The sequence below is a fragment of the Columba livia genome, chromosome 1 (genome assembly GCF_036013475.1).
Source record: "Columba livia isolate bColLiv1 breed racing homer chromosome 1, bColLiv1.pat.W.v2, whole genome shotgun sequence".
NCBI classification, from domain to species: Eukaryota; Metazoa; Chordata; class Aves; order Columbiformes; family Columbidae; genus Columba; species Columba livia.
Genome location: NC_088602.1, coordinates 125460043 through 125476587, shown reverse-complemented (window position 1 = coordinate 125476587; position 16545 = coordinate 125460043). Strand labels below are relative to the sequence as shown.

Below are 16545 nucleotides of genomic sequence, written 5' to 3'. Positions count from 1 at the left end.
GAAACAGTTGTAGCACCTTCTCTTTCATCTCCCAGCTCAATGCAAAGTTGTATTTTCCAGTCCTATCAGGAGTTCTAATCTCATGTAATATCAAGTCTTGCTCTGTACCGCTCAAGAAGCCTTTGCCCACAGCCACCCAGGGATTTCTTCTCAGCCCCTCTCCTCCTGCTGCTTTGTATGCACTGAGCACGGGACTCACCTTCCTTTACTCTGCCTTCCCACCACAACCTCCTGCCCTTGGCACTGGCATCTCACACTGTTCCAGTTCTAGCCCCAAGCAACTGCTGTACGTGACCCACCAGTGACACGCTCCATACCAAGCCCTGCAGGGCTTTGCTCAGGAGTGTGATGCTCAAGGTCCAGTCTCACAGCGTCCATCCCCCACTGGAGCTTCACACTCTGATCCAGCACACTGAAGCTTGCATCATCTACAGCAACTCTTCGAGCCTTTGTAGCAGGCATCAGTTTAGTCTGTAGATTCTCAAAGACAAAAGCTGGAAGGCTTTTCTTTTTGTAACCTATGGGAAAGAAAAGCTATCAAGTAATGAAACTGTCATACTTTATTTTTTCTGCCTCTGCTCTACAACTCAAAAATTGCTGGATCATTCTCTTGTAAGTTGAATATAATTTTTCTTCTCAACACCTTTCATTTTAAGGTCCATGAATTCAGTGACATTCTGGCCAGAGCTTCGTAGTGTTGATTTACATGCTGAGCAAGTGGCTTGTAGGCACTGAGCCTGCACTTCCTGCACACCTGGTTCCGGTGGCCCAACTTTAACCTGGAGAAACTGTGTCTGAGGTTGAAGGAACTTAGTCCCCATTCTTGCCACAGAAGGAACGTGTGAGAGTTTCAATCGGCCATCAGGAAAAATAAATAAAGCACTGAAGTAGGTAGGGTATTTCAGAGCTCTTGCAAACATTGCATTTCTCCTTTACAGCGTTTTTGGGAGAATTTTGTAAGCAGGTTAACTCTGAAACAGAGATAATTATCGTTCTCAGACCATAGAAAAAAATCCATGTTAGAGGGAAAGCTGCAGATCGAGAATTACTTGTACGCGTTTTCCTTAGGGTGTTTAGTAGAGTCATTTACCCATGGAAATCACTTGGTTCCTAATGCATCATGAGAGCTGACCCAGACTGGGCTGAAAATTCAGACAGGAGTTTTCAAGCATAACTGCAGATGGCAGCTACCTGGATTTGTTTGCCCAGTGTAGGGCCTGGTTTGCAGGGGTCTAACAAACTGGAGACTCCAGACAGAGCTGAAGAGCGGGCAGCTGCTGAGAAAGCAGCTTCACAGACCCAAATCCTTGGTGCCACTGGGACCCCTGAGCCCTCCAGGGTTCCGCTTAAACAACATCTCTGTGGATATACCTTAGTGTTCACACCTCAAGCTGTCTGCTAGCTGCATGCTTACTATCACTTTTCTCCACTTCATATCTGTGTATCTTTTTCAACTAAATTCCTGGCTCAGAGAAGTGTGAACCTCCTTCTCTGATCTGTCTGTATCCAGTGTAGACCTAATCTAAAAGCAATGTGTTTCAAAGATAGCACAGGCCTAACTGATGAGTCCTGGGAGCTGCAGCAGTTGGGAGCTCCGCGTGGGCGCATTTACCCCTCTGATTTTCTGTTCCCAGCATGATAAATGAAGAGGAATTCAATCCCTGTGCTGTTACAACTAGGCTGTCTCTAGTCTTGAGTTTAAATGAGGTATAACTGTATACTTAAAGAATTTAATGGAAGTATTTTGAGTTGTACCTGATTCTTACATTCTCTGTATCCCTTCTTTGACAGTCCGGTGACTTCAGTTTCTCATTTGAACTTCTGAATAGCTTCAGATTAGAAAATTAATGCAGGCTGCACACGCCCCTGCTCGAAGTTCATCCTCTTTAACCATTCTGTCAATCCAAGAGCAGTCCCTTCCTCATCCCACCTGAACCATCTTGCATATGAGTCTCCTCCTGTTGAAGTTCATCTCATTTCAGACCTCTGCTAAAAATGGGGCATTTCCTCATGCCACGTGAGGCAAGCAAGGGAGAAGCTAAACTGAAGAGCAGCTGGAAGGTGACTTATCAGGCTGGGCTGTTTTCTAATACAGGAGCTGGTCCATTCGCTCAGCTGTTTTCTTCAGAGCAGCTGCCCAAGCATCTCTGTGTAGGTGAGAAGAGAATGCAGCCTCGCATCGTGTCTGCAGCTACAGGGCTATGCAAGTCACTTAAAGCAACAATATGATTCAGATGGTTTAAAATAATTATTTTCTACAAGGCTGTGCCGTAGTCGAGGAGATGGCTCCCATGAGATGGGATGCACCTGACTGCATTACTTCCCTTCTCCCTGTGGGAAGCCTGGGAGGTTTTGCTGGTTGTTCCTCCGTTAGCTCACCCCTTGTCCTTCTAGAGCTGTGAGAGCTCCAGAGAACAAGGCCTGGACGTACACAGAGAGAGGCACCAATTAATTTGGGGAGAGTTGACAGGCTGTGTACAGTTCCCAGACCATTAAGAAAAACAGACGTCTGAGAGGGAAACATTGGGAAACTGAGAAGTATCCTGGGGAAAACCCCAGCCAGGCATGGAGCTCTGTACAAGCAGCTGGTGCAAACAGCACATTAGGCAAGCAGCTACAACTCACAGTGGCCATCGCTGCTGTTCTTCATACTACCGTCTCGCTCCTCCGAACCCATGGAAGCATTTACTAGTGGTACAAGTATCTCACAGACAAATCCCAGATACTGGTTGTACAAACTACTACAGACATATGGGAAGCTATATGCTCCAGTCCAGCCAGACCAACATCCTGGTAACAGCTGTTGTCAGCTGTAGATTAAGACATCAGCATCACTCTACTAGAGGTAGACAACGGCCATCAGCTCTGAAGTTGCATGTCTAGAGTGTCTATGGATTCCTAAAATAACAAAACCTCATCAACTTGCCTATTCAATGCATTATTTCTGAGAAATAACTCCTTTCTTTCCCTCACATACCTTTCACATATAAACTCTATATTTTAAGTATCTGCAGTAGCTCAGATCTGGTTGTAACAACCAAGTTTTCAGACAGCATTTGTTGCTAGAGGGCTCCCATGAGGTGGAAAGAAGTTGTTAAAGACAGGACTATGTATCCTGCCTGACACACCAGATAAGCCAGAGGTCTTCCTGAGCTAGGTGGAAAGCTGTGTAGGTGTTCATCTAATTTAAGTTTGGAGAAATGAAAAGTGATGCTGCTTGAAAGACAGTGGGCATCTTCAGTTATTTAGGAAAGTGGTGCATTGGCCCTCAGATGACACTGAACTCCTGCTTCCAAGTCAATGCCCACTAGCCTCCTTCATTGTGACCTTCTTTGAGAGAGTAGCTGACAGCTATATTTGCCTGGGCATTTCAGAGTAAGGAACCTTGTTTTCAGCATCCCAATCTCGCAGCACTCGTGTTTTAGATGCACAAGCTATTTCCCTAAAAACACTTAGAGTTATTGTAAACTTGATGGAAGAAGACAGCAGATGTGTCACTAGTGTTCATTTGGAGCAAGGGAAGAGCTCTGCAATATCAACATCATTCTTTTAAGGCCGAATGCCCTTTAGAATGGGCAATAAGAATGAAAAGTAATTTTTTGAATCTGTTTGTTCCAGATAAATACAGCCAGTATCTTTAAAACAGACATATTGACTTGAAGGAAATAGCAGGACATGGAGTTCCCCGGTCTTCATAAAGGGAGGAGACACATTGATCTAATCTTCTAGTAGAGTCAAACTTAGTAATGGCAGAGATCTTTGTTAAACTAGTTGCGTCTTTGTATCTCAGTGTTTAAGGTAACTGATGGCTCACAGTTCCAGTTGGCTGTGTACAGGATACCACTGGGTAGTAGTTAGATACATTACCACCTACAGTAGCCAGATAGTAAGCCATCAACTTCTTAACCTTGCATATTCTTCTTTTTGTTTTCTTGAAGCTGTAGAATCTGAAATATCTCAGCCTTCTCTAAAAGAGTACGTCTTGGCCTCATCATGGCAGAGTAATTATTGAATGGAGACACTAGTGCACCCTGAAGACTCAAAAGGGAGAACTCTGTGTGATATGTTGGGCCTTAAAGCCCAGCACAGATGAGTTTTTGAAGTTGCACCGTTTCAGGTGAGATGAAGACCCCTCTTGCATGGAGCTGCTCCAGAGGAAGGCTGCCATACTGCTGGTGTAGGCACAGCCTTTCCTTCTTTCTCCCCTTGTGTGGCTGGGTATGACTGCATCCAGGCAGATATCAGCTTTATCCACAAGCTTTTTCCTGCTGCCTGAAATTATTTCCATGTTGGCTGCCTGGCCTGTCTGCAAGCAGCTGTGTCGGGCTTGTAATGAGGCAATTACATGTGCACAGCCCTTTCACAGGAAAGGCTGAGGCCGTTTCTCCTTAAATTGATTGGAGGCTTATCTGTTTCCCCTGCTTTCCCAGCCAAACTAGTCACCTTGTCTGTAGGCAATTGGCCTGGCTGGCAACGTAGACTTTTACCTCCCCGTCTAGCCCTCCTACCCTTTCTTCTTCACTGTCTGCAAGCAAACATTGTCATGTATCTTAAAAACCTAGTGATCTTGATGACCAGTATCTCTTCTTACTGTACATGGCATGGCTTCTCTCCCCTGTAGCATCAGGTCTCACTGGTACTTTACAGCCTTTTATTTCACCTTCCTACCTCTCATCCCAGCCTTCTATCTTCTCATTGCAATAGGAATCACCTTGCCGTTCCAGTACCTTTTGGGCCTTTCCTCTTACATATTCTGTCTTCTGGCACTATTGTTACTCCTTTCAACATTTTTGAGCTTCTCCTTCGTCTTACGCTGGTGACTTAGTGGTCTAGGGAAATCCTTGTCCGACTCTGCTTGCTGTACATGAAGAATTGTTTGGGCACAGCCCTGCAGCTGCAGGCAGGAAGGGTAAGCTGAACAAACAGGGGATGCATGTGACCGAGATGTGAAATCTGTTATCTCGCTAGCAAAGCATCTTCAAGACACCCTTATAATCATGGTTGATATTATATATTTTTTAAAAATCTTTAGAAAACAGGCCAAAATCCCATTAAAAAGATAGTTCACTGGGAGGGAAACCGTCCTTTGTGGGTGCTGGACTTCGTCAGGACTTGCTTAGGACAAGTTTTGTGGCAAACAGGTCATCTAAGTTAATGTGTGCCCAAAGTACTCTATACCACACAAAATCCAGCTGGCTACTTCTCATGGATACAGAGGTGAAATCCACATGCCTGGTCTGGGTGTATGTTCATGTGGAGCTAATGCTCGCTTGGGTGTGAGGCCAGAACCAAATGAGCGCAAGTTATTGTGTCCTAGATCAACTACAGGACAAATGCAGAACTGACATACTGTAATCAACATCTTCAGCCTGGGAAAAACCCTTGCAACCACTGCCTGACTCAACTGGTTCCTTCACTTCACCAGGCAGCTGCCTGCTCGACATTAAAATTCAACCAGTGCCTGGGTTGCTTCTTCTGTACAAGGCTGGGATCATCCTGCCTGACCTGTCCATGGGTGGTCTGCTGCCCAGACCAATCTGACATTAGAAATTAGGCATTTCTCTGGTACATTCCCCCTGCCCCAATCCTCATATCTCCTCTCCACTCCTTTCACCAGGAGAATACTCTGAGCATGGAAAAACACAAGCAAACAAAATCAGACATCTCACAAAAAGCACTTCTCACAGAAAAGGAAACAGTGATGTCCATGTGTGGCTGGAGGTTTCTGCAACCACCTCAGCCAAGGACTCCCAAAACACTACACACACACAAATTACTTGATTTACGTTTTAAATGGTCTTCCTTGAGCAGCAAGTCATGGCTGAACAGCCGGATGCCTTATCCAGCACAGTGCACAGCAGAGCCCAGAGCTGCTCCTGCCTCCACAGGGCTGAGGTTACATACGTTCTGCCCTGACACGGGCACACTGCCCAGCAGAGACCAGGTGCTGCAGTTCGCTGCCTCTTTTGGTAACGGCGGCACTTGATCAAACCTCTCTTGGCAGCCTTTGACAGATGCAAGAAGACGCTTTCTCGGAAGTGAATGGCCTGGGCTCCTTTCTGTTCTCAGGGGCTGTGGGCTCCAGACTCTTTGGTCTGTCTAGCAAAGGATCATTTTTTAATCCGGTGCTTAGGGCAAGGCTAGGGTGAGCACTTGCCAGCCTGACTGTTAATGCTGTGCCAACATGTAGCAAAGGATTCCAGGTTCCCTGGGCAGAGGGGACCACACACACCTGCCTGATGGTCTGAGTGCTCTCCTGACAGACAAAATCCTGGCTGCCCTCACGACCAGTTCTGTGGGGTACGCAGCAGTGGCTGCATATGCATCAAAATGGACTAACCCGTACATTGCCCTCTTAGCAGAGGCTCCTAACCATGCAGGTTTGAGGTAATGCTGCTGTAATGAATCGGCCTGTGCAGCGTTGGGAACATGTAGGCACTAGGCAATTGCCAAATATTGTCATTACTAAAAGGGACACTCAAGATCTCTCTTGTACCTTTCACAGTGATACTTGCTGGTTTTGCTAATCTCACCAGGGTGCGCTTAGCAAGCGCAGGTCAGGCACTCCTGAGAGCTGCATACCATGGCACAAAGAAGAGAACAGCTTGCCATAAATCCAGCCTCAAGACTAGTGCGAGGAGGCTGGCATACCCTTACTATATAAGGGTCTTTCCAGACTGGACTGTTGATGTTAGGACACATTACTAATGAACTACACAGAGGCGAACAGGAGGCTGCTTTCTCCACTGTGGGCCCAGGAGGCTGTGAGGACAGCAGCAGCATTCCCACCTAATCAAGTTAAACCAGGACTTCCTGCAGTGACTCTGATGAGAAGAGATGTCTTTTGGAAGATGTGAAGAAAGCTGGCATTGGTTCCCACTGTCTTGAAAAACGATGCAAGATAAAATGAGCATCGCACCCTCTTTGCTGGGAGAAAGGCATCAACAGCAAAGCAAGGGATTTCTCAGAGGGTAGGTCAAAATAACAATTATTTTCATCGTAGTCACTCTCTGCAACAGAAAGCAGTTAATGTATGCACCACTTCTAATATCCTAATGCCTACAGATGTTTCCTATAATTCTGCTTTGAAGGACACAGCTCCTCGCTTGCACATCTGACAGTGGCTGCTTTCTGCTGCTGTCTCCTCCCTCCCCACACCAGCTGGCTCTGCTGACTGAGGCAGCCACAGCATCACTGTGCACCTGCACTTGCGATGCTCTTGAACCACAACACTTAACTCCAGCCGCTATCAGTGGTCCCTCTTGCCCTGGGGTTTATTCATGATAGTCATTTGCCTTGATGTTCTGGAGCCCTAGGCAGGTGTGAGGTTGCTTGGAAGGAAGCGCCAGAGAAGGACCCTGAGCAAGCTTCTGATCCAAACAGGCAGCAAAGCCTTCTTGAGAAAAGCTTCACTGCAGCCATTGTTCTAATTATCCAGGCCCTTTTACACATAGGCATGGATAGCTCAAACCATCAAAAGAAGGAAAACCAGCAGGACCTTCCTCTCTACTTTTAGCAGGCAAGGCAGGGAGTATAATGAACCATTTCTTCACAGTATTGCGGCCAGGTCCAACACAGTGCCCCTTCCTTTGAAAAGCATCTGTCCCTTTACTAGTTCCTGGCTACATGGTACCTCCCACCTCCATTCAATTCCCGAATCTTGCTTTTGTGAGCCTTTAAATTTGTGATATGAGTCTCTGCAGTTTTGAAATTACTGCACTGTATTTGGGAGCTGCTTGCTGTCTTCTAGATGAAAACTGCTCGTTGTTGCTGAACTGGAATATCCTCACATTACCCTTTGGGCGTTACCTGACTGCCAAGATGGCAGCAGTTCATGAGGGAACTCTCAGAATGAGAAAATCAAGACCAGATCACTACAAGTCTGGAGAAAAATGTTGCCCTAAAGCAAACTCTTTCCAAACACAGGGAAATTTTACATATTTTTATGTATTTTATGTAAAGTAGGATTTTCCTGCCCTTTTTCCTAAAAACAAACAAAAATGCAACCCTCCCTTGAAGTCCACATTCCTCATACTCTTCTGCAGTGTGTTTACAGTCAGAGCTCCTTCCTTTTTTCACACACATTATAGCTATGCAGTAACCTTGCAGTTGGATTCAGGCACACACTCATCCAATGTTCATTCATCTGTGGTGACATAAGTGTTGTCCTGGGTACCACTTCTGAGGAGGGATGTTGTACTTTTCAGAGTTGTTCTTGTGGCTAACTTATTCACAGACTTTTAAGAGACAGGCTGGTGGTGATTTACACTCAGGCAAGAAGCTTGCTTTCCACTGAAAACATTACAAAAAGTTTGAGAGGAGACCTGAAATCTCTGTTCTTGCAACATGCATTTCAGTAGTTGTAGTCAAATCTTTTCCAGGGCTGCTGTAAGAGCTCCTGTTTTCATTAAGACTAGAAACTGAATAAAGCTGCTCGAGATCACTGGGCTCTAATAACACTGACTGCCTTGAAGGCAGCATGTCTCATCAGGAGTCCTTACCTCCTCCTGCCTGCCTGCAAAACTTCCGTGTTTAGTATTTTTCAAATTTGTATTTATGTTTTTAAATTTCTCAATTAGTGAGCACTCCATTATCTGAAAGAAAGCAGAATGGGCAGCTACATAGAGATACGTACAGAAGAGATGTGTGCCTGAGTCAGAGGAGTCTTAAGCCCGTCTTTGGGGCCCAGGAGCTCAGACTGATCCCAGCCTAATCTGAGGTCCCGTTGTTTTCACAGAGTGTTCAGAAATCTGGAGCCCAGACTCCAGCATTCACAATACGTTCCCACAGGCTGCAGATTGCTTTCCCTGGAGCTGCAAGATTGCAGATTGAATCTGTGGCGTGTGACATGGAGCAGATGTGGAGGCCACTCTGCGCTAGCTGAGGCTTGACCTTAATGTAGAAAAAGCTTTAGCTTCAAGTGCAATGGTTCTGCACAGTTCTGCGTGTTCTCATGTGAGAAAGACAGAGGCTTACCACTAGTTCATTTTGTTGCAAGTCAAACTAGAAACCTCTTTGCACAACCTTTAAAATGCCGGTCCTGCAAATAACAGCCAAGGATTTTGCATGCAGAGCGTGCTGGGATCATCATTAAACACCTCAAAATACCCATTATACTCTTTCACAGCCAGATTGCATGTCCTGATATCAGAATATATCCAGAATTCTCTTTGAATTTTCCAAATGCAAATCTTAACTTTCTTTGTTCGGCTTTCTGTTGTGTTTCACTCCCGGACCCTGGCAGTGGGGGAGCCAGAGCAGTTTGAGGCCATTTATTCCTCTTCGCCCAGCCATCTGATGGCAGCTTGGAGGAAAAGGATGAGGACTCTGTGCACACCGCCTTTCTTAAAGCTCACAAAATTCTCATCTGGGATATGAAACGGAGGTGTTTAGCTTCTTGGAAAGGTTGATCAAAGAAAACAAAACAGAAAGAAGTAGAAAACTACTTATTTTCTAGCATTTAGGATACATTTAGAAGATCTGTAATGTATTCTGGTTTTATACTCACCTGGAAAGTAACTGGTATAGCTCTGATACACAAAGTTCACAGAGCTAGCCTAGCCCCACCAAAGGAAAGTGCAGAAGTGGCTCACACAGTAGCTTTTGCTCTGGTGGAGCACAGCACAGTAATTATCACTCCTGTTCTATAGTGAATGGTGGGAAATGCAGGTAGGAGCCCTGTCTGTGAATCCCAGCGGGCTATGCTGACACAATGATGGACAGGACTAGCTCTAAGGTATCACATAGCCACAGCTGCTGCCACTTCTAGCTGTGGCTTTTGCCAATAATTAAAATTTACCACAGATAGACAAGGACCAGCTTCATCGCCAGATAAGATGCCAAGTGAATAAATAAACTATGTAAATTGCTTCTGAAACTTATTGCTGGAAGGTCTCCAGTGACACTGATTTGTGAAGAAGGGTAAAGACAGAGATGGGAAGAAGGATGCTTCACTGGGATGGAGAAGGGTCAGTGTAGCAAGAAGAGGTTTGTTTATTCAGGGCTTACATCTTGGGCTGTGTTGCTTCTTGACCAGGGGGCTCAGCACGTTGCTGGGCCCCAGTTGAAACAAATATTGTGAGATTTCCTTCTGGGAATGTAAGAAAAGGGCCAAGGTGAGTGTGAGCCCCCCACTCCCTGGGCAATCTGCACTCTGCCTGTGCTGATGCTTTCGCAGATCATGATGAGAGGGAGCAGACTCAGATCCTGGGTAGCAGTCTCTCCTGGTTTTTGCTGCCCAGTTCCTCATGCTGTGATTTCAGGTATTTTCACACCCTCTTGCCTTTCAGTTTGGTCCTTTGGGGGAGTTTGTGTTTTAAACCTGCCCTGCTAACTTACCTCTCATGTCCCAGTCTGAACAATGTTCCCCTTTCAGTGTAATCCTGATGCCACTGATGTACTTACATGGACACAGATAAACGAAACTGTTCAGACTGTGTTGGCAGGAGAGTGCAAATTGGGATCCATCTAAATGGCACATGCAGAGAGATGGCTTTGAATAAAGCTACAAACCACGTATTAAATTTTTCCATCAGTAACCTGGGTCCAATACTAATTAAAAGCTATTACTGAGTTTTTTAAAGTTCATTTAAAGACTAATTCCCTATGAGCTGCCCCTCTAATCTTATCTGCACTTATAAAATGTGAAAGCGAAAATAACTGGTGCCTGTAAGAAGAGGCTGAAAATGAAAATACAGTTACCTATTTACTGACTTTGAACAGACAAAAACAGTAGCATATTTACCCAGGTAAACCTAAAGTTGTCTGTTCTGTGCTATTCACTGCTTTAAGGCTAAGACCCACACCCAGGGATCCATTCCAGGTTTCTTTAGGTTATCTTGCTTGAACAATAAATGAACCTGGGATAGAAAGCAATAGGTTGGTGGACTGGCCTCTTTGGACAAGTGCCTTTGGAACAGGTATCAAAGGTACTCTTAACTGAAGGAAATATTTTTTTATTTCAATGCATGCAGACACATTACTATTATGTTTTGCATCATTATTGAATATTATTGTGGCCTTTGAAAAGGTAGGACTGGTCTGACACACAGGTATGTTTGGCTGGTAATGATATGCATTCATAATGCATTCTCCAAAGCGTAAATTCACGTCCTCTGCAGATTCACAGGAACTGTGCCTTAGATGATGTACCATGTGAATATTCAACAGCCTTCTGCCTCCAGCTGGCCTCAGCAATTGAATAGAAGGAAGGGCAAGGAGAAGGGATTAGCTCTTGCCTGTGGAAACGGTCATCCCAAATTGGTGGGGCAGTATGGTAGTAGCTGGTGGTGTCATCATGTCTCCCTTGCTTGATCTGCCAGCGAGTAGGTCATCAAACCCTACCTCTGCAAGGGAGTCTTTTCAGGAGAGAGGCTACAGCACCTCACTGCAGGAGTAGGAGACATTGACTCCCCTCCAGCCCTCGGGAAACCCTGCAGGGAGGCACGTTCCCCCCTGCAGCTTAACCTGTCATTCCCAAAATGTTGCTTTGCTTGTCAGGAACAGGTATTTGAGAAGTTTGAGAACGGTTCTTCTCAGCTGAGCTGATTGCAAATGAGCTCAGTTATGCTGAAAAACAGGCACCTCTATCAGATTAAGGCTGCGCTGCTCCCCGCGCAAGCTGAGAGAGTTACCCCAGTGTACATGGTATAAGCTTTCCCATGCAGACAAGGCCTGTGACTGGCTGGCTCCTCAAATCCTGCATCTACCTTACTGAAAAATGAGAGGGGCAGGAGTCACATCTGGGAAGGCTTTGCAAAGAGAGCAGGTCACTTACCTTCGCAGGGCTGTGCCAGATGGGGAAGAAGGGGTCAGCAAGTGCCTCCATTCCCTCCTGAAATCTGCTGCCTTGGTAAGGGTTGACGCTTTAATTTCAAAAGAAACCGCAGCACTGCTTCCCAGAGTTTCTTGCTGGCATACAGGCAGAGTGTGATGATGGTTTATTTTTACTTTAGTTTCCTCCCCACAGATGTGCTCCCCATCCCTTCCTTAGCTGAGCAGGTCCTACAGGCTTTATAGAGCTTTGCCTCTGCCATGCAGTGAGGAAAACCTGCTCCCCAGCCACCCGTGCAGCTGCTGCTGCTTGAAGTGGGGCTCCTGGAGATCTCTGACATAGTGTTTGTGGGGCTTTTGTGGATGTTTAATGGAAACTTCTTCTGAATCGCTCAGCGGCCAGTAATGTGCTCCCCGTGATGGTTCACAGGCGCTCCCTGAGTTCACAGCCTGCCCTCAGCCACACCTCAGGTGGGAGGCAACAGATCTCATGGTGAAATACCAGTGCCACAGACCGGGAGAGCCTTTACCAGCAGGCATGCAAAAATATGATTTTTCTGTCATATCAGCCCTCGGAATGGGGTGACACATAAAGATACAGTTTCCTCAGCCCTTGGCTGGAGCAGTAAAGGGAAGTGCTCACCCCTGCTCCTGCCACCCCTCCATCCCCTCCTGCCACAACAGCTCAAGCGCGTGTCAGGCTGTGCTGCAAACTTGATTGCTGAAATGATCTGGGTTAAAAATAACCTTGTAAAGAGTTAAGGGACGTATTTTTAGCCCAGATCATTTCAGCGATCTAGTTTACAGCACAGCCCCACAAACTCACATGGCTACAAGGGAAGGGGGTGGGGAGGGAGGAAAGGTCAAGGGAGAGTGAGCAGTTTGAAACACAAGCTCTCTTTCTGCCAAAACCAGGACCTTATGAAACTGCATCCCGAAAGCACTGACCCTCTCTTGTTTTCATCTAGCATACTGGCAACTGCCTTCTTGTGGCGCAGTGTTGAGGGCTGGGTGTTGAGGATCACTATTTCTGGATCCTGTTTGTGTAATCAAGACACTAGCCCTGAGCCCCAGGTGCCTTATTGTGTCTGCCTCTGACACGCTATATTTGTCATTATTTTGGCCATATTTGCCTTTGCTGAGTTAGATGGCATGTGCAGCAACAACAACAAAAAAACCCAACCCTGAGGATCATGGAGGAGCTTTGCAGAGCTTGTTCAAGCACAGGGTATGGAGCCGCGGCTGGCACGACAAACTGGTGTGAGACCAGGCTGCAGGGAATTGTTCTGCAAAGCTCTTTAGAAGCATGGGAGGGATGTGCAGGTCAGGGACTGACCTCAAAACTACATCTAGATGCAGCTGCATGAGAATGGGGATGCGAGGTACACAGGACCAGTACCAAAAATTGTGCAACTGTCACTGATTTCATAGCTGCTGAATACTCCAGCCTTGCAAGATGCTGTGGAGCACTTGCATCTCAGATAAAAGGTGCTCTTTCTGGCCAAAATATCTTAATGCAAAAGCCAACACGTCAGAGGATTCATAGGGGAGGGGAGGAGAGTAGGGCAGTACAAATCATTGCTGTTATTCAGTGTCTGCAGTGACACTACCCACCTATAGCTCAAATCCATGATCTTCAAGAAAAGCTCTTTGTGAGTACCCAAACGGGATGCACAGAGAAACTCTTCAGACTCTGACTCTTTTCTGTGGGCCTCAAACACGCATGTTCTTTCACCTGGTGCCCACAGTGGGCTCTAGCAGAGCTGGCAAATGTCATTGTGCAAGATAATGACATTGCTGTATTGAGCGGTCTGCTCTGGGAGACATTACTCCTGTATCTGGCAGCCTTACCAGCCCTCACATCTTCTGGCACATTAAATAGCCAGTGAAGTTGGACTGTGCTCACCAGAGCTGACTGTGCCACAGGATCCATGTGTCTCAGGTCAGAGAGCTTCCCAGCTGCCTTGAAAAGATACAGCAGGGGTGGCATGGGACATTTCTATGGGGACCTGGTGGTGTTTCCACCAGGTAGCCTGTGAGAGAAGCGAGGATCTCTGCTAAAAAGAATGTCCCCCTCTCTCCTTCCCCCCCCCCTCCTGCCAGCAGTCTGCAGAATCAGGGATCTGTGGGCAGTTTTGCTCTCACAGCAGAGGCAAGGACTCTGAAGCAAAAGGAAGGAGAGACTTTGATGGGAAGCTTGGACTGCCATGACTGTACCTAACCCATGAATAAGGGCAGAACTTTCTTCTCCAGTGCTGCCAAAGGGACTAGGTTCAATTTAAAAAACAGATGAAGAAATACAGAGTTGAAAAACATTTTTGAATTTACTTTTAATTTACTCGATTTTGTAAACTTATTTGGAAGAGGAAAGTGAAACCCCTCACAAAGAACTTGCTAGTTACACTTCCTGTTCTGCAGACAGTTCCATGCTTACGTTGATGGTATAATTCAATTCCTGTTTTGCTGCTCTGACATTTCTCATAGTATGCAATGCTTAGACACTTATTTTTATGGAACAGTAAAAGACCCTAGAGCAGCAGTCACTAAATTACTTTTGGAGTAAGTCAGACTTACTTTTAGCTTGCTGGTTTTAGCCCATGGAGGCTGACCATGCTTCTCTTCTGAAAAGAATCAGCAGTCGGCTGCAAAGAGCACAAAATTCACATCTGAGTAATTTCACCATTTTTTGCCAAAAAAAAAAAAAAGGCAAAAAAGCAGGGCTGTTCCTCCTCATCATTCCGAAAAGTGGTGGGTTATGACACCTAGACAGGAAAAATGACCAGGAAAGGCAGAGGTTGGAGGAACATCACGGGGCAGGACAGAGCCAGCACTGAGCTCTGGGCTGAGAGAACTAGACACCTGCCTTAGTGGTGGAAGGAGCTGAGGGCTGGTGGATGCTCTGGTGTGAAAGTGAGAAAGGGAGGCTTCCCACCCTCCTTGCAGTGGGAGGGAGACTGCCAGTCCAGCCCCTGGGAGTCGGAGGGGTAATGTTCTCCTTGCACTGCAAGAAAGGGAACTTTATGCACCTAAGTGCCATGGTGCGGCACATTCTCTTGACTAGAACACATAGACCAGGACACACCAGCTGGAGACAAAAAAAAGGGGGGGGGGGGGGGGGCGGGTTGGAAAAAGCTGTAGAAAAAGATGGATATAAGACAGCAGTGTCATTGCCAGAAAGGATCTGAGAAAGGACTTTTCCTGTTGCAAAACATGTAGTGTAATCGGAGAGTCTGCAGCTGGCAGTTTCGGGAGGACACAGCCCGTGGCAATTTGTGCTAATCTTAGAATGGCATGTTCACTGCTTCCTGCGCCCCGGCCGGCGAGCTTCGCGACGGTGAGAGACGTGTTGCAATCAATGCCTGCTACCAGCAGCAAGACAAGAAACGCGTGGAATCTTTCCAGCCTCACAGCTTTGATCACATCCGAAGAAAGAAAGCTGTGTTTTCAGACTGCATCTCAAAAAAAAAAAAGAAAAAACACAACCACCACAAAACAAGAGGTCAAAGAGGCCAAGAGGAAATGCAGTGTCTTTTCTGGGTAAAGGCGAAGGGCTATGAAAGAAGCTCTTGGGGGAAAAAGGGACTACGAGGGAGACAAACCTTCCACCACAGACACTGAGAACCTGCAGCTCCTCAGCCTCAATCAAGTCCCCAGTTTAGGTGTCCGTTCTGCCATGCCCAGTTATCCTGGGGGTTGGTGTGCTGAGCCAAGCTGCCCAATCCATCCCACCTTCCCCAGGTTCAATCCATCCCACCTTCCCCAGGTTCATTCTTTGCTCTCTCCTCTTTCCAGCCTGCCCTCCATTCAGGACACAGAGCCAGCCTGCAGCTGGGAACTGCTCTCCCTCCCCACTTAGCCCAGCTATCGTTTTTTGTGTGCCGCAGGTTGCCCCACTGATCTGCTTACCTCACTGTTTCTTCCGTTCCCCTCATCTGCCACTTCCCCTGCCTGTAATTACTCTAATGAAGGCTGAAAAAATGGGGGGAAGGTGCTAGAAGTACACTGAGAGGTGACAGCCTTGATACGGCTTTCACGGCTGGATGCAGGAAGGCTAGTCTAAAGTGTATGGGAAGTTTAACGGGGGAGATGTAGTCAGGATCCTGGAAACAGAGAACAGCAGATATCTGCTGGGGCTTGTGGGCTTGAAAAAGGGAAGATACCATTTATTGGGAGCAATAGCTCGGTGAAAAAAGGAAAGGCCCTTTTCCACAGTGTAAATGGGCCTTAGCCATGCTGTTCAATACCAGGTATTTCCGACTGGAGATTGCTCCAAGCTGTGGCATGACTTGAGCTGATCCTTAGTGTAACCTCCTCGATTTGCCTTTAATCTAGAAACTACGAGTCTAAAGAAATTCCTTCTTTAATACAATTTCAAGTTTCCACAGCTGTTTCTCCAGCACCTGTAGCATGGTCACCCAAAGGAAATGGTCCATACATGGGCCAGATTGGTGTTTGTAGGGCCTTTCACCTCCAGTGATGCTGAAGGTGTGGTTGTGTTAATGAGACAGCAGGTTCCTCCCAGGCAGAGCAGCATAAAGGGAGAAGAAAGGGCCCTGCTGGAGCCTTCAGAGAAACAGAAATCTATTCCTCTAGCAATGGTCTTTGGAGACACTTTATGATAGAGAAGCAGAAGAGTATTGAGGCAGAGGGGTGAGAAATGTGGTGCTGGTCATGCATTCATGGTGGTGGTACAGGAAGCAGAGGTATGAGGTTCATTGCTGGTTCATAACCTATTCTGTTGTTTTGAGGTCTCTGCCTCTAACAAAACAAGGA

The 16545-nt window shown here is 46.5% G+C and overlaps 1 protein-coding gene and 1 long non-coding RNA gene across 2 annotated transcripts in view; one reads left to right on the top strand and one right to left on the bottom strand.

The window, feature by feature from the left end:
• Positions 1 to 16545, top strand: part of RCSD1 (RCSD domain containing 1) — a 34962-nt gene that overhangs the window by 7587 nt on the left and 10830 nt on the right. The gene's annotated exons all lie outside the window — the stretch shown is intronic.
• Positions 11472 to 15718, bottom strand: LOC135580592 (uncharacterized). The gene is made up of 3 exons (XR_010475502.1): positions 15679 to 15718; positions 14347 to 14414; positions 11472 to 11910 (listed from the first exon to the last, which is right to left on the bottom strand). It is a non-coding gene; the product is annotated as an uncharacterized LOC135580592 (long non-coding RNA).